Below are 17,125 nucleotides of genomic sequence, written 5' to 3'. Positions count from 1 at the left end.
TGTTTTGTCTTTAAAGCCCTCAGAACCTCACTTCAACCTTCTTTTCCAATCTTATTAAACACTTTCCCCTCCTCAATGAGGGGTCCATCAGGCTGGATTCTCGCTGTTCCTCACATAAGATATTCCATCACACATCTCTGTGCCTTTGCCAACACTGTTCCCATGCCTGGAAGGTCCTCCTGCCTCATCTGTGCCTCTTAGAATCACTTGTTTCCTTTAAAATTGATGTAATCCCAGTCCTAAAGCCCATCTTCCTCACCCTGCCCAATCCCTCACATGGGGCAGGGCATTCAGTGAGGAGAGGGTTCCATGCTAATGAGTTTTTGACTGGGGTTACACTTAGCTTAACTATCACCTTATACATGAAGCCTTTCCTTATCACCTAGTGGCCTTCCCTCAAGATTTACTTTGGAACATGCTTTTCTATATTTATACATGCATATTTATGTGTGTGTGCATATGAACATGTGGTCATATGAACATATATACATACATTTATTATGTCTCCAACTCCCTCAGAGTGTAAGATCTGTGAGATCAAGGACTGTTTTCTTCATATCTTTGTTTCTCCAGTGCTTAGCACAACATCTGACACATCTGTTATTGTTTTGTCACTTTCAGTCATGTCTGACTCTCTGTGACTCCATTTTGGGTGTTTTCTTGGTCAGAATAGAATGGTTTACCATTTCCTTATCCAGCTTATTTTGCAAATAAGGAAACTAAGGCACACAGGGTTAAGTGACTTGCCCAGAATCACACAGTTAGTGAGGGTCTGAGGTTGGATTTTAACTCAGGGAGATGTTTTCCTGATTCTAAGTCCAGTACTCTATCCACTGCACCACCTAGCTTCCCAGCTTTCCATAACAGTTTGGAAAATAAACTTAGGAAGTCAATTCTGAAATTTTAAGCTGTATTGGATAGGTCTAAGAACTCTAACTTTATAGCATCACTTTCTCAACTTACAAAATCAAAAAATAAAAGCAGCAGATGTAAGAACTGTCATCTCTGGTATATGGGGTCAAAGCTGGATGAGGAGCCCTTAGTATCAAGTCTCATCTGGTATTTAATTCAAGTCCTCTTCTTATTCTACACCCAATGACCTTTTCTCTGCATTATGCTGCCTCTTGAATTTTTGTTTTAAGTATATAACATTGCCAGAATAATTTATTTTTCAATATAATATAAAAACTTACAAAATAAAACTTTTATTTCTGAGTTCTTTAAGAATTTTTAAGAACATGAATGTGCCCCATAAAATGAAAGAATATATATTAAAATCCTTTTGTGTGACTATGTGACCTTGGTCCATCCACTTAATCTCTGTGATCCTAACTTCTATAAAATGAGGGAGTTAGAAGAAATTACCTTTTAGGCCTTCTCTTATTGAAAATCTATCATCCTGTGTTTACATTCATTGATATATCCTATTCTCTTTCCTTTTTCTTGGCAGTAAATAAATCCTTGAAAACCATCTTTTTTATATATAAAAAAGATATAAATATACTTTCTACCGCAGTCTTCATGAAAACCACTCTGAATGAATTAATAGAAAATGAAATATCCGTTCTTAACTGAAAAATAATCTATTTATATCCTGGCTAGAAAAAAGCATTTTTAACATTATTGTATTTCCAGCACTCTAAAGTGTGTCTGAATTGTCCCACTCTCTATTCTTCAAACATGGCATATCACCCCCATTCTCCATGTCTTTGTACTGGCATCCCCCAAGTCTGAAATCCACTCTCTCCTAGCCTCCACTTCTTAAAATTTCTAACTTTTTTTGAGCTGTAACTCCAGAAACACCTCCTACCTAATATATTTCTTGATTCCTCTGATTGGTAGTGACACTAGTCCAAAGAACTTCGTATTTATTTTATATCTATCATGCATATAATTATTCTATATACTTATATGTGTGTATGTTCTTTCTGTTAGAATTCACTGTCCTTAAGAGAAGGAACTCCTTCATTTTTGTCATCCCTAGCACCTAGGGCAGTTCCAGGCACATAGGGACTCAGTAAATAGATAATGAATGATAGATCCATTTTACTCTGTGTGTGTGTGTGTGTGTGTGTGTGTGTGTGTGTGTGTGTGTGTGTGTATTGGTAGGAGTGAACAACACGAACTCATACTCATCAATACAAAATACAGAGTGTCCTAAAAGTCTTAGTTCAGAAAATTTAAACCCGCACTAAGAGTTTGGGGACACCCTGTATAGAAAAGTAAAAACTAGTATTTGTAATTTCCTTTACACATTGCTAAAAATATCACTGTAGGGGAAATGTACTATGTTTCAGAGACAATTGTGCAATTTAAAAGAGGAACCAGCTGAATCTAACTTTCCCATATGATCCAACCAGAATTTTGGAAATAGGGTTCTTTTTTCATGTATGAATTGGATTCCATGGCTTCTTAGGTCTCTTCCAACTCAGAAGTTCTGTGATTCTGCTCTAGCTTTGAGCCTTCCCTCATAGGATGGGAAGGTTTTATCCAAATAAAATCATCTCCCCTAAATAATGCCTTCCCAGAAGTCAGATCTGCTAAATAAGGCAGCAACCGGATACAACAAACACTTTGACCCACTCTTCTTAGACCAGGTTAGACTATGCTATTTGTAATGGAGTTCTGCGATTGATGTGATGAACATCTTGTACAGTTGACCCATCAACAACAAAATCACAGACTTGGAATTAGAAGGGACCTGAGAGGCTATTCAGTCCAACCCCAAATCATTTTGCACTCAATAAATACATCGACAAACATTTAATAAGCACTTGCTATATGCCAGACACTGTATTAAGTCCTGAAGATACAAAGACAGAAGTGAAACAGACCTTGAGGGAGACAATGTGTGTGTGTGTGTGTGTGTGTGTGTACTTACATATATAGAGAATATATGCAATATGAATACAGTAGGTTTGGGGGAAAGGGAAACTAATAGCTATAGAAATCAAAAAGACTTCATGTAAAAGAAATGGCTAGTGGTTATATAGTGCTTCAAGTTTTACAAAGCACTTTATATAAATTACCTCATTTGATCCTCACAATAATTCTTGTGTGATAAATGCTCTTATTATCCATATTTTTGTAGATGAGGAAACTGAAGTAGGCAGATGTTATGTGATTTACCCAAGAAAGTGTCTAGGGTAAGATTTGAACTCAGTTTTACCCAATTTTAGGCCCAGTATTCAGTCTACAGAACTACAGAACTGCCTCCCAGGTGATCATCAGTTAACTGTTTTAACTCTCATTTTGCCATTAAGCTTTGATGACTCAGGAAGAACAAATGAGGCTGTTGATTTGTGCAACTCTGCCTCACCTAAATCCAATTCTCAAGCAGGTTAAGACATCATCCCATGATGTTATCAGTCTTCTATCAAAACAAAGGATCAACAATAAAAATGGCAATTAGTCATGGCACTAAAACCTCCTGTATGTTTTGTCTCCCTCATTGCAGAGATCCCGAAGACTGATGCCAAAATCATTACAATGACTTTGAGCTATTAAGCAAAAAACAAGCATAGCACAAGCTCCTTATTAATTTAGATTCTTTCCATCACAGCACATCAGCAAGACATCTTGTGAATGCACAAATATCTGTGCTTCTATTATGAAACGTCCCTGAGGAAAGAGATTCTCTGCTTCTCTCTTTGTATCCATAGCTTGTAGCACATAGTAGGAGTTTAAGAAGTTTTTTTATTCATCCCAAAGAATTGAAATGGAAACATATGGTAGGTGCCTACAGACTAATGGATTTTCAAGCAAGAAAATATGCATTAGACATGATGTAAAGAATGTCATCAAAGAAATATAAGAACACAAATTAATAGACTGGTCACATGATAAGAACAAGGGAAAGCATGGTTATTCTGGGAGTTGTGGCCATGCTACATCAAGAAAACTGGGCAAAGGCCCCTGCAGTGCTGGGTAGTTCTCCTGTAATGAGCCTATGGCAGGACACATACAAGAGTCACATGGCCAGGCTGGAAGGCACAGGTTGGTGCCATCTGTGTTGTGGGAGGCAATTCCCACATCAATGAGATCAAAAATTTATTGGAGTATTTGTTTTTTCAAGTCTGAAGCCCTTAATTGGAGCCCAGCACACTTTTAGGAACAGAGGAAATATGTTTTACACTGAAATCATCTCATGCAATAATTAATGGTAAGTATAAAATCAACACACAGAAATGGCTAGAGTATAGTTGCCATAGGAAAAACATAAATCAAAATGCCAAGGAAGAAAGTGCCTAAAAAAGCTGGAGAGTGGAGGAAGGAGGAACAAAAGAGAAACTGAATATCGATGGGGAGACGTCTAGAATACCATCTGAAAGATTAGCTTTCAGCTCCATTACTGTGGAGGAAGTTCCCTGATGGATGAAAGGGCCCTTGAACAAAGTGAGATACTGTGGTAAATGGAGTGCTATTGGGTTGCTTTCATCTTTGTGATTCTTAAGAATCCATTTTGGTGACAGCTATTGGCATAGTGACTATGGTGGAAAGAAAAGGAGGCAAGGCAAGGCAAGAGCCCCATAAGAAGCAGAAGGCATGAAAAGCAGCAGCCACCTCCAAAACCCAAAGGTGTTGGTTGGTAGGAGACAGTCCAAGGAGGAGGCTTGGACATGCCTGGGATACAGAAGAGCAGTGGCTTAATGAGAGACCTGAACGACCCCAACAAGGATGGCTGTATACAAAGGGAGGAGAGATGCACACACACACACACACACACACACACACGCACGCACACACACACACACGCACACTCCAATTACTGCTTGAGACAGCCCTATCAATCCTTAGGAGTCCTCCTGACAAAAAGTCCATTCAATTTTTACTCAATGTGTTTTGTCTAATGGGAGCCGGATTATGTCTGACACAGAGGGTAATTACCTCATGAGAATTTCACATCCAGAGAAGCAGCGGCATAAATTTTCTGCAGGTGTCTTGGATACATTCCTCTGCCCTAAAATGAAGTACACATTCCTATTTTTCAAAGCTGCTCTTAGTTTGAGATTATTTGCATTTGAGAAATGAGTGAAAGTCATTTATCTCAGTCATTAGGCAAAATAGCACCTAGTATATCTTCCCATCCTCACTCCAGTGTGGACAAACAATGGGTCCAGAAAAGCTGAGTGAATTTCTTTTTTAAAAATTCTTGCTGGACATCAGAAATCTTAAGGTCTTGACCATCATCAGCACACAGATAGACACTAAATTCACCATTAGCCTGAGGCATGTTCCTATAAGACAATACCATTTTCTGGGAGTTGCTCAGAAATATTTACCCCTGGTGAATCATGAGGTTATGAGTTGCTCTAGAAATGGAACAGCAAAGAAGATAAAAAAGAGAGGACCATATTTTAGCTGATTTGCTTTTAGTTGGAAACAAGGAAAGATTTTCATAATGGAAGCACAGATATTCATGCATTCACATGACATCTTGTTGATGTTTATATAAAGAATCTAAACTGATAAAGAGCTTTGCTTCATTTGTTGTTATTGTTGTTTTCTTAATGGCACAAAGAAGATGGCAGTGATTTTGGCATCAGTCTTCAGGATCTCTGTAACAAAATAACCATTGCCCCAGAAAAGATATGATTGGCAGATAGTGTTCAATGGAGCAATTTAATAACAGCCTGACCCAGGAGCAAATTTTTTTCTTTTTCTCATTATTATTTAAATTGCAGCAAAATGCAGTGAATACAACTCTACAGGATATGTAACCCAAAGACCCTTGAATCATTGGAAGATAAGAATACACTGAGAAGTAATGAAGATGTTTCTTGGTGAGCTTCTCCCCCCAAAAATAAAGAATGAATTGCATCATTCTTCTTAATAAAAATACTGTACCACTGTAGACAATGAATTTTTAGGCATCCCATGAAGTATTAACAACATATCTTTCACTGTGCTAATAGGTCTTGGAAGTACATGGAAAGAAGCAACTGCTGTATCAGGAGTCAGGAGACTATAGTTCTCTAATTCTGCCACTAAATAGATATTTGACCTAAACAAGGCACTTAATTCTTAAACCTCAGTTTCTTCTTTTGTAAGAGGGAAATGAAAACATGCATGGTTTCATGATTTGGAATCTGAGAATCTGGGATTCATTCTCAGCTCTGCCATTTGCTATCTGGCACATTGAACACATAATTTACCAGCCTGGGTCTCTAAAATGTAAAATTAAGAGGTTAAAGTTGATAACCTCAAAGGGTTTTTTCAGTTAAAATATAAGATTCTAAGGCTATATGATCTTTAACTTCAAGCTCTGAAAAGTCAGGAATTCTTATTACATGAGTTAGTCTAGATCTGGTCACCAAATTAAACTGCTATGGAAACAGAAATAAAAATAGCTAGGAACATTTATATGGCATTTTAAGGTTTGCATTGTTATCTCATTGGATCCTCACAGCAAACTTGGAAGTAAGTGCTATTATTAACTTCATTTTACAGATAATAGAAATGAGACTGACAGACATTAGTGACTGGCACAGAGTCGCACAGTTAATAAGTTTCAGAGACAGGATTTGAACTCTAGGCTTTTGATTCCTAATCTAGGGTTTTATTTCTTGTTGTTATTCAGTCATTTTTCAGTCATACCTGACTCTTTGTGAGCCCATTTTGGATTTCATTGACAGAGAACCTGGACTGGTTTGCCATTTCCTTCTCCAGTTCATTTGACAGATGAGGAAACTGAGGCAAATAGGGTTAAGTGACTTGCTCAGGCTCACACAGCTAGCAAGTATCCAAAGCCAGATTTGAATTCACAAAGAAGAGTCTTCTTGACTCCAGGTCCAGCACTCTATCCACTGTGCCACCTAATGTCTTGTTCACATTTTCAATAATATGCACTATTTGTATCTGCATGAACAAAATTCCCTTTAGCCTTCAAGCACCACGGCCTGATAGAGTGGCTTTGCTCTAAGGAGTAGTGGAAAGAACCAGAAATGTTTATCAAGAAGAAGACTGGAGACAGCAGGAGACATGATAGCTATTGTCAAATATTTGATGGGCTATTCCATGACACAACTCCTGTAAATGGTTAGAAGCTACAAAAGGAAAATTGAACTCTGCTGAGCAGAAAAAAATTCCTAATGACTACAGTGTTCCACAAGCAGAATGAGTTGCTTTAAGCAGTAGTAGGTTCCTCCTCATTGGAGATTTCAAGCAAACTCCGGTTGCACACATGTTGAGGATATCAGAGAGGAGAATGGGTTGGATCAGAGGATTGTTTCTGATGGGTTTTTCAGATATGGGTTGCACTAGATGATCTCCAGAATTCCTTCTCACTTTGAGATTCCATTACCCTGCTTAGTGAGTATTAATTATTCATGGACATCTTTTCTTTATGAGGAAAATACAAAAGAAAAAGAAGAATATGTGTTGGATAAACAGGCTTCACCCAAGTTTCAACTACTGAAAGAAAAGGTAATGAATATCTGTTTATTTTGAAGTTACAGAAAGAAACCCTTTTTTCAAAAAACCCTGCTTAGGAGGTTTCAAAGTTCTAACAATCCACTGTATAATGGACTTTGAGGTGATCTCTCTGGATGCTCTGAAAGAAACTGCATTCCAAAGTTGCAGGTTCAAAATAAATCCAGACAAATGATCTGCATTTCTATATATTACTAACAAAGCCCAACAGCAAGAGATAGAAAGAGAAATCTCATTTAAAACTATGGTAGACAATATAAAACATCTGGGAGTCTACCTGCCAAAACAAACCCAGGGACTATATGAACACAATTACAAAACACTTTTCACACAAATAAAGTTAGATCTAAGCAAGTGGAAAAGCATCAGTTGCTCGTGGGTAGGCTGAGTCAATAGAAAAAAAATGACAATTCTACCTAAATTAATTTACTTATTCAGTGCCATACCAAACTACCAAATAATTATTTTCTAGAGCTAGGAAAAATAATATCAAAATTCATTTGGAAGAATAAAAGGTCCAGAATATCAAGGGAACTAATGAAAAGCAATGCTAGGGAAGTGGCCTCATCCTACCAGATCTCAAATTGTATTATAAAGCAGCAATCATCAAAACTACTTGGTACTGACTAAGAAATAGAGGGGTAGACCAGTGGAAGAGGCTAGGTACTCAAGACACAGTAGTCAATGAATATGGCAATCGACCGTTTGATCAACTCAAAGACCCCAGCTTCTGGGATAAGAACTCACTGTTTGACAAAAATTGCCAGGAAAACTGGGCAACAGTATGGTGGAAACTGGGCATACACCAATGCCTGACACCATACACAAGAATAAAGTCCAGATGAATACATGATCTAGGTATAAAGATTGATATTATAAACAAATTAGGGGAGCAAGGAATAGTTTTTTGTCAAATTTATGGAGAATGGGGAAACTTGTGACCCAACAAGAGATAGAGAACATTATGAAGTGCAAAATGAATAATTTTGATTACATTAAAGCAAAAATTTTTTGCACAAACAAACCCAATGCAAACAAGATTAGGAGGGAAACAGAAAACTGGAAAAGAATTTTTGCAACTAGTCTCTGTGATAAAGCCCTCGTTTCTAAAATATGTAGAGAACTGAGTCCAGTGTACAAGAATGCAAGTCATTCCCCAATTGATAAATGGCCAAATGATATGAACAGGAAGTTTTCAGAGGAAAAAATTAAAACTATCTATAGTCATATGAAAAAATGCTCTAAATCACTATTGATTAGAGAGATGCAAATCAAAATAATTCTGGGGTACCACATCACACTCATCAGACTGGTTAGCATGATGAAACAGGAAGATGATAAATGTTGAGGAAGATGTGGGAGAGTAGGAACACTAATTCATTGTTGGTGTAGCTGTGAGTGGATCCAACCATTTTGGAGAGCAATTTGGAACTATGCCCAAAGGGCTACAAAAATGTGCATACCCTTTGGCCCAGAAATATCGTTTCTAGGACTGCATCCCCAAAAGATCATAAAAATGGGAAAGGGTCCCCCATGTACAAAAATATTTATAGCAGCTTTCTTTGTGGTGCCCAAGAACTGGACATCAAAGGGATGTCCATCAATTGGGGAATGACTGAACAAATTGTGGTCTATGAATGTAATGGAATACTATTGTGCTATAAGAAATGAAGAACAGGAAGACTTCAGAAAGGCTTGGAAGGACTTGTCTGAACTGATGCTGAGTGAAAAGAACAGAACCAGGAGAATTTTCCACACAGTAACAACCACAGTGTGCAAGGAATTTTCTGGTAGACTTAGTCCTTCATAGCAATGCAAAGACCTAAAAACTCCCAATGGACTCTGCCCAAAGGCAAAAAAAAAAAAAAAAAAAAAAAACATCCAGAGAAAGAACTATGGAATTGGATTGCAGAATGAAGTACACTATTTTCTTTTGTATTATGTTTTGTTCTGTTTTATGGTTTCTTCCATTCATTTCCATTCTTCTATGCTACATGACTAAGGTGAAAATGTATTTAATAGTAATGTATGTGTAGAACATATATAAGATTTCACAATGTCTTGGGTAGGAAATGGGGAGGGAGGAGGAAGGAAGGAGAGGGAAGGGAAAATATCTAAGATATATGGAAGTGATTGTAGAACACTGAAAACAAATAAAATAATTTTTAAAAAAGAAGATACTGCATTCCAAAATATTCTCATAAGCAAAGACACTCAGCTATTCCTGAATCTGAAATAATATATCTAAAATATTACATCATAAAATGTTACTTAGTTGCTCCTGTCACTGAGAAACAATTATGATTATTCAATAGGAAGGGCCCTTCTGATAGCTCTAGTATCATTACCTTCAGAGTAAGATCAAGAAAATAGCTAGTTCTTACTCAAAAATTAATTTCAACATAATGCAGATGATACAAAAAAATGTGAGAGAATGTGGGAAATCTAATACAAACCAGACAGCAAGAAGTCTTGTGGGAAGAATTATTCTTGCCTGCATAAACAAGCCAAAAGGAACCCTTGAGGTCACCATTCTGAACCCACCCAGAAAATATTCAAGAAACCTGACAAAGTAGAGTCTGACCAGCTAATGATTATCACAAGGGGAAAACGCAAATCTTTAAAATGCAGGTTTGTCCTGCAAGCTGATTCAAGGTGAACAAGAACTCACAAGTCCCTAGTGAGAATTAAATATTACATTATTCATCGTCATTTGCCTATATCCAAAATTGATGAATAATTCTAAGTATAGAAATTGTACCCAAGGGGTATGAGCTGATATTACATTTAAAATAATAGCTTTGTGAGAATGTCTGCTTGGAGGTGCTTGTGAACAAACACCTCCAGGGCAAAGTGGGCAAAGACTTGGAATTTAGTCATTATTTTATATACAGAACAGACCTCATAATAAAAAATTCAAGGCATTTTTCTTTTCCAAATCACCTTATTTGTAGATCTCTTAGATCTGGGGCATTCTGGGAATTGTAGTTAATTGTCTTGTCTGTTTTTCTTTTTTATTGATGCCTTTTGTAACACCATATCAATTTCTAAATATGACTCCCCCTCACCCCCTACCCAGCAAGTTCTCCTTTTCAATAAAAATTTTAAAAGTTAAGAGAAAAAAGCAGTTCAATAAAATGAACCGAAGTAATGACGATGCTGACAATGCATGCAGTATTCTACACTCTAGTCATCTAGCTATGTAACAGACAGGAAGGTATATTTTCTCAACTCTTCACATTTTAAACAGAAAGATTTCAGTTATTTCCCTTTATTTGCCTTTCCACTTTTATGGCTGTAATATTGAGTGTATGGCATTTCCTATTCTTGCTTACCTCACTGTGCATCAATACATAATAAGTTTTATGCTTCTCTGAATTCTTCATGGTAGGTTTCTTTTTTTTCTTTTTTATTATAGCAATATTTCATTATATTCACATACTAGGACTTCTTTAGCCATTCTTCCATTGATGAGCACTCTTCTTTGATTCTAGTTCTTTGCTACCACAGAAAGTATCACTAGGAGTATTTTGGGCCACATTTTTCTTTCTGTCTTCATTTCTTGAGGGGTACATGTTCACTGTTATGGGTCAAAAAGTATGACCACATCTCTGGGACAACGGCAAGAATATTTTTATACATTTTTAGCAAAATTCTAAGATTCTTTCCAGAATGATTGGACTGATGTGCAGCTCCGTCAAGAGTAGAATAAACCTTCTGTTTTCTCACACTCCATCCAACATACTTTTATGTCTTTTGTTAGACTTCAAATTTCTTGGGTGTGAGGTGAAAGTTCAAAATTATTTTGACTTATATTTCACTTAGTATTTGTGAGTTGGAGCAACCTTTCATGAAGTTGTTAAAAACTTGCAATTTCTCTTTTGAGGAGAGTTTGTCCATATCCTTTGACCACTTATCCACTGAGGAAAGGGTCTTCATTTTATATATATATATATATGCTATATTCCTATATATATATATGCCATATTCCTATATATATACCATATTCCTATATATCTTAGATATGAATCTCTTGTCAGAGATTCTTGATGCAAATTTTTTCTACTTGACTGTCTCCATTAATCTAGAAGCATCAATTTTATTCTGACAAAAACCTTTAAATGTCATGTGTTTGGAATTATTTATTTATGTTTTCTGATTATCTCTACCTCTTATCTTGTTAAGAATTCCACCCAAAAGCCTAGTTATAAAAGATACCCATATCCATTTTTAATCTTTTTTTGTATGTGAACTTTGATGTATTTAAATGGAGGTTCCATTTGGAACTAAATGTTATATATAGTGCAAGATGTTGGTCTAAATCTATTTTTGCCAGACTTCTTTCCAGTATTGCTAGGAGTTCTTGTCTGATGGCTCTGGAGGACAAAGTGAGGTTGATGACTTTGCACAGCCCTCCTTCACTCAAATCAAAGTGAACTGCAAGTCATGTCATCATTTCACTGATGTCATGGTCCTCTTTGAAAACAAAGGACAAACACAAGGAGTTCTTGTCTAATAGGCAATTTCTCCCTAATAGTTTATATTCTTAGATTTCTATAACTCTGAATATTAGATCATTAAGTTTTTTTCTAATTCTTACTTATCTTCCAACTTCCACTAAGATCCACTTTTCTTTTTTAAAAAAGGACAAAATGATTTAGATGATTACTAATTTATAGTATAACTTGAAGTCTGGAAGTGCTAACCCTTCTTCATTACTATTTCTATCTCTTTTTTTTATTATTTCCCTTGAGATTCTAGATATTTATTTCATCCAAATGAATGTTGTTAATATTTCCCAAGGTCCCTACAATTACCTTCCTTGAGAAGGTCTTCAGTTCTGTGGAGATGATTCTCATAATATACATATGAAAGTAAGTATAGAGGCCAGTAGTTGTTGAAGTTCTCAGTTGCCTTTTTTTCATTTTTGGTCAACTTATAGGGTTTTTTTTTTTTATTCCTTTGCAATCTTCTATCTTTGAGACACCTAGTGAAGTGATTCCTCAGTCCCCTCCCTCTAATGGTGCCTCCAGTCCATATGGATCTTTACTATGCATGTTTGATCTAATCCAGCTGCATTTCCCTTCTCTATTTTCTTTAATGTCAATTCTACCTCCCATATATGCACATCTGAAGTTGATATTAGAGTCGAAGTGTTATGGTTCTACTATCCTTTATGGTATAAAACAATTCATCATAAAACTCTTTGCAGATCTTTTCCAGTTGAAGATGAATTAATTAGCCATGGAGTGACCGAAGTCCTACTAATACTCTTTATAGTGGATGACATTGTACTTGTTTCATCTAGTCCAGGAACTTTGTACAGATTCCTGGAAGAGATCCATAATGAAGAAAGAATTTTCCCTCACCGTTCCAAGAAAAGAAAAACTGAGCATATTATTATGACCTGCTCAATAATTCTAGAACTCATTCATCAGTCTGTGTATTTGGGAAAAGATAAGGAGAAAGGACAAAGAGTTGAACCCAGTATTAATTAGGAGAAGAGTTGACAAGATTGTCTTCACAAAATTAGAAATCTTCTTTAAAGTCTCCAAACTTTTTTCCAAAACAAAAGCACATCTTTAAAACCCAATATTTCACCAGTTTTTCTAGATGCCACTATGACATAGAACACAGTAGTCTCCAAACACTTGAAAATGAATATCACAGAGGAGAACGCAGACATGCAGTATATCTGGGAACAGACTCAAACATACGACAGTAAATAAACTCCGAAGAGTAAGAGCCAAAGATGACATGAGGAAAATGCACAAAGGGAAGAAAGGTGGATAGACAATATTCCACTGATATCCTTGCACATTAAGGAAAATTGATGAAGTCCCCAATTATGTTAGATAGATCTCCCATCGTGAGGGTATCAGAGGTATGAGTGTGTTGAGATTTACATCACTGGAAGAACATCTAAATTGGAAATATCATGTATTAGAATAAATATCTAGCTATAAAAAACACCCTTCTTTGACTTGGGATTTATTGCTTCATGAGAGGAGCATCAAGCTAGCAGAGCTTTTTTTTAGCAGTAACAGCTCTTTATCAACAGTAAAAAAGCTCAATGAGGAAATTGGAGGAATAATATAAAAGTGAAAGAGGATGTGCTCAACAAGGGTCATGACCATCAGAAGTACAGAAGAGATAGAAGGGAAGGGGAAATGTTCTAGAGGACCTGAATTGTCATTCTTTAAGGAGTTGATTGGACTGGCTTGGGTGGAATGCCACATGGGGTCCTGGCAAGCCCCGCTTTATACTAGGCATATGAGTGGGGTTCATCAACCTGGATGAGGACTGATAGTGGAAACTGATAGTAACTCTGGTAACTTTTCACCTAGTTATGGCTTGGGTAGGCTTGGGTAGGCTTTTGTTTTGGCCACTTTTGAGGGAGAGAGGGCACTGATGGGGCAGCTTAGATCGCTCTCCAGGTGTTTCTTCTTATCTTTGCTTTAAGTCAGCTTCTTTTCATAGTTTGGTACAGAACTGGCTGTAAACTGATTTATGCAGTATCAAATTTTATTAAATTAAATGAAACACCAGTGATGAGTAATGAATATTCTTCTAATTATTTCAGGCATTAAAATATTTTTTTAAAAATTTCATAATTTTGTAAAAAGCATTTTACAATTTTATTTATATAAGCCTTGAACATGTCATGACAGATTGAATCCTATGTATTTAATGTGTTTCATTGTTATTTTGATTGGGACTTCTTCTTCAATTATTTCCAGCTGGAATTTTTTATGCTATATGGAAATGATGATTTTTTTTATGGATACATTTTGCATCCTACAATTTTACTGAAGCTGCTTTTTCTCCCAGTTACTTTTCCCTGCTTATTGCCTGTAGTTTTCTAGGCAAGGCATCACATCATCTGCGAATAGGGCTAATTTTAACATCTCTTTTCCATGCTTATATTAAGTGCTTTTTTCTTTTATATTATTACTGACAACTCTAGAATTATAGCAATAGTGAGGATATAGGATACCTTAGTTTTATTCCTGTATTTACTGGGAAGGCTTCTAGACTTTCTCCAATGCAAATAATGCCTAATTTTTGTTCTTAGAATTATTATCATTATTAATCATTACATTAAAATAGGCCTTCTAAGACTTTACTTCATAGGGTTTTAGTATGAATTAGTGTTGTGTTTTGTCAAGGGTTTTTCCTGTGTCTATCAATAGAAATTATGGGTTTCAATTATTTTTGGCTTAATATGATCAATTATGATAATTATTTTCCTAATTTTGAGCCACTAACATATTCATAATATTAATCTAGTTGTCCATTTTGAATTTGTGTGTATGTGTATATATGCATGTGTATGTAAATATACATATAACATATATGTGCGTATACATATATTTATGGAGAGAGATTGATCTAGTCTTTTGTTAGAATTTTATTGGAAGATTTTGTATCAATATAAATTTCAGATATTGTTCTACAGTTCTGATTCCCAGTTTTATCCCTCCTTGATTTAGGCATTAAGACCATATTTGTCACATAAAAGATATGCAAGAGAGTGTTTTTTTAATCAATTTTTGAGAATAATTTGTGTAGCCTATACATGTATATGTATAATACACATCTATCTTCCACAAAGTGCATATGTGTATGTATATTCACATACACATGCATACAGGCTATCAACACATAAAAGTTTGCTGTGCTATGCTATACCCCCATCCAGAAGTATCTCTCCCTACCTCTTCTTTGAGACCAAGTTTGACCATTACAATTTCACAGAATTCATTTACAATTACTTTATTGTGTTTTGGATGGATACACAAATATGCATATACATACATACATATACACACATGTGTTGTATGCATGTGTGTATTTCTTTCCAAATTCTGCTCATTTCACTTTGCATCAGTTTATATGTCATCAGTACCTCTGTGCATTCACTATATTCATCATTTCTTATAGTATTATGTGTTTGTCTTTCATTCTCAAAGAGGAGTGGATCATGACATTAGATGATGACATAACTTGCAGCTGACTTTGATTTGAGTGAGGGAGGACTGTGCAAGGTCACCAGCCTCACTTTTTTCTCCTGAGCCATCTGGGTCCAGTGGCCAGATATCCACTACAATTACTAGAGATGGCCCAGGATACAATGGGAGACCCTAGCTAAGGTATTTTCAGGTTCTCACTTTGAGTGAGGTAATGCTCATTCAGTGAATAGGCCTTTTTAAGAAGTGAGTCAAGGGATGGCCCATTTAATTAGGGTGGGGGAGATCGAACTGGGAGGGGAAGACCTGCAGGGTTGCTAGCCAAAAGAGAAAAAGTTTACATTCACTCTGAGCTAGGTGTACCCAAAAAATAGCCATTAAGTGGTGCTTGGGCAGGGTCCTGTTGTCTAATCTATGAGTTCCAGAGTGAGATGGGTTTAAGGCACGGTCTTTGAGCAAGAGGCAGAGGCCTCTTACAGGATAGCAACATTCTAGAACATATATGACATAATTTTCTTTGTTAACACAAAAATTACTATTATAAATATTTTGTTTGACCAGAGGGAACTTGGTGGGGAAGGGAGAAGATCTGAGCAATACTGACCCAAGTAAGATATCCAGCACCCCCTCCCTTGGTCAGGGAAGCTCTTTTACCTATATAAAACCATAGGCTGTGTTCTACTCTACACTGATCATGTGTTCTTCCCTTACCCAACCCCTCCTAATTTCTATTTCTTTCCTAGGTGGACAGAATCAGTGTTGCTTCTTGTTGGGTGAGGAGTAGTGCAAAACTGTGAGAGAATTGGGAAAAGACAAGAACCACTCACCCTCAAAGCAAAAACTTATAGAAATTCTTTGACCTGCCTCCACCTGGCACAAGCTGTGGATTGTGAAACAGTGACACCAAGTAGAAGTCCTAAATATATAAGTTCACTGTTGATGTTTTACCACATGCAATATTCCAGTCTTCTTATCTGATATGTTTAGCTTTAATCACTCCCTATCTGGAACAAAATGTATTTTTCTGAGGATTTTTGGTATGGTAAGGTTTGAAAAATACATCCAGACTGTCATTTTGCCAATCAGATGCTTTGTTCATTTTTCAATCAAATATATCCCTTCTGTGACTGCCTGTGATTTAGATTTCACAAATGATTACAACAGTATATTGAAGTCAAACCAAGGACACTGAGGTATTCAAATGTTATTACTTTACAAAATTGAACTGATTGTCTCATGAGGACAGTTTAATATATCAGTTTCTAGTATTTCCACTTTTGTTACTCACCAAAGTTTCATGTGAAGAGACTCTCTCAGAGAATTTCCACTTTAGGTGTCAAAGACAAAACAGAATTTACTTTGCTAGCTTTTTATTTTTTGGCTTTCAGGAAGATTCCATTTGACTTTGTTTGGGCACCTGAATGAATGTTTTGTATATTGAGAAAGTTATTTGATTAAATCCTTTTCCATCTGCCTCACGGATCCATGTACAGTTTCATTTTAGTAGGCTGATTGATTTGGGTATCCCATTACTGACTGGCAATGCAGTCCCATGTCTGCAACTTCTCATTAACAGATTCTTTGTCTGCGAGCATACCCACCCCCTTCAAGAAGGAAGGACAAACAATCCCAACCCCCTGTACACTCTAAGATATACCACCCAGTGTGACAAGTGAGAGCTCTTAATGGTCACCATTGGAAGCACTTGCCATTTTTCATTATAT

The sequence above is a fragment of the Notamacropus eugenii genome, chromosome 7 (genome assembly GCF_028372415.1).
Source record: "Notamacropus eugenii isolate mMacEug1 chromosome 7, mMacEug1.pri_v2, whole genome shotgun sequence".
Taxonomy (NCBI): domain Eukaryota; kingdom Metazoa; phylum Chordata; class Mammalia; order Diprotodontia; family Macropodidae; genus Notamacropus; species Notamacropus eugenii.
Note: the sequence above shows the minus strand (reverse complement) of the source record.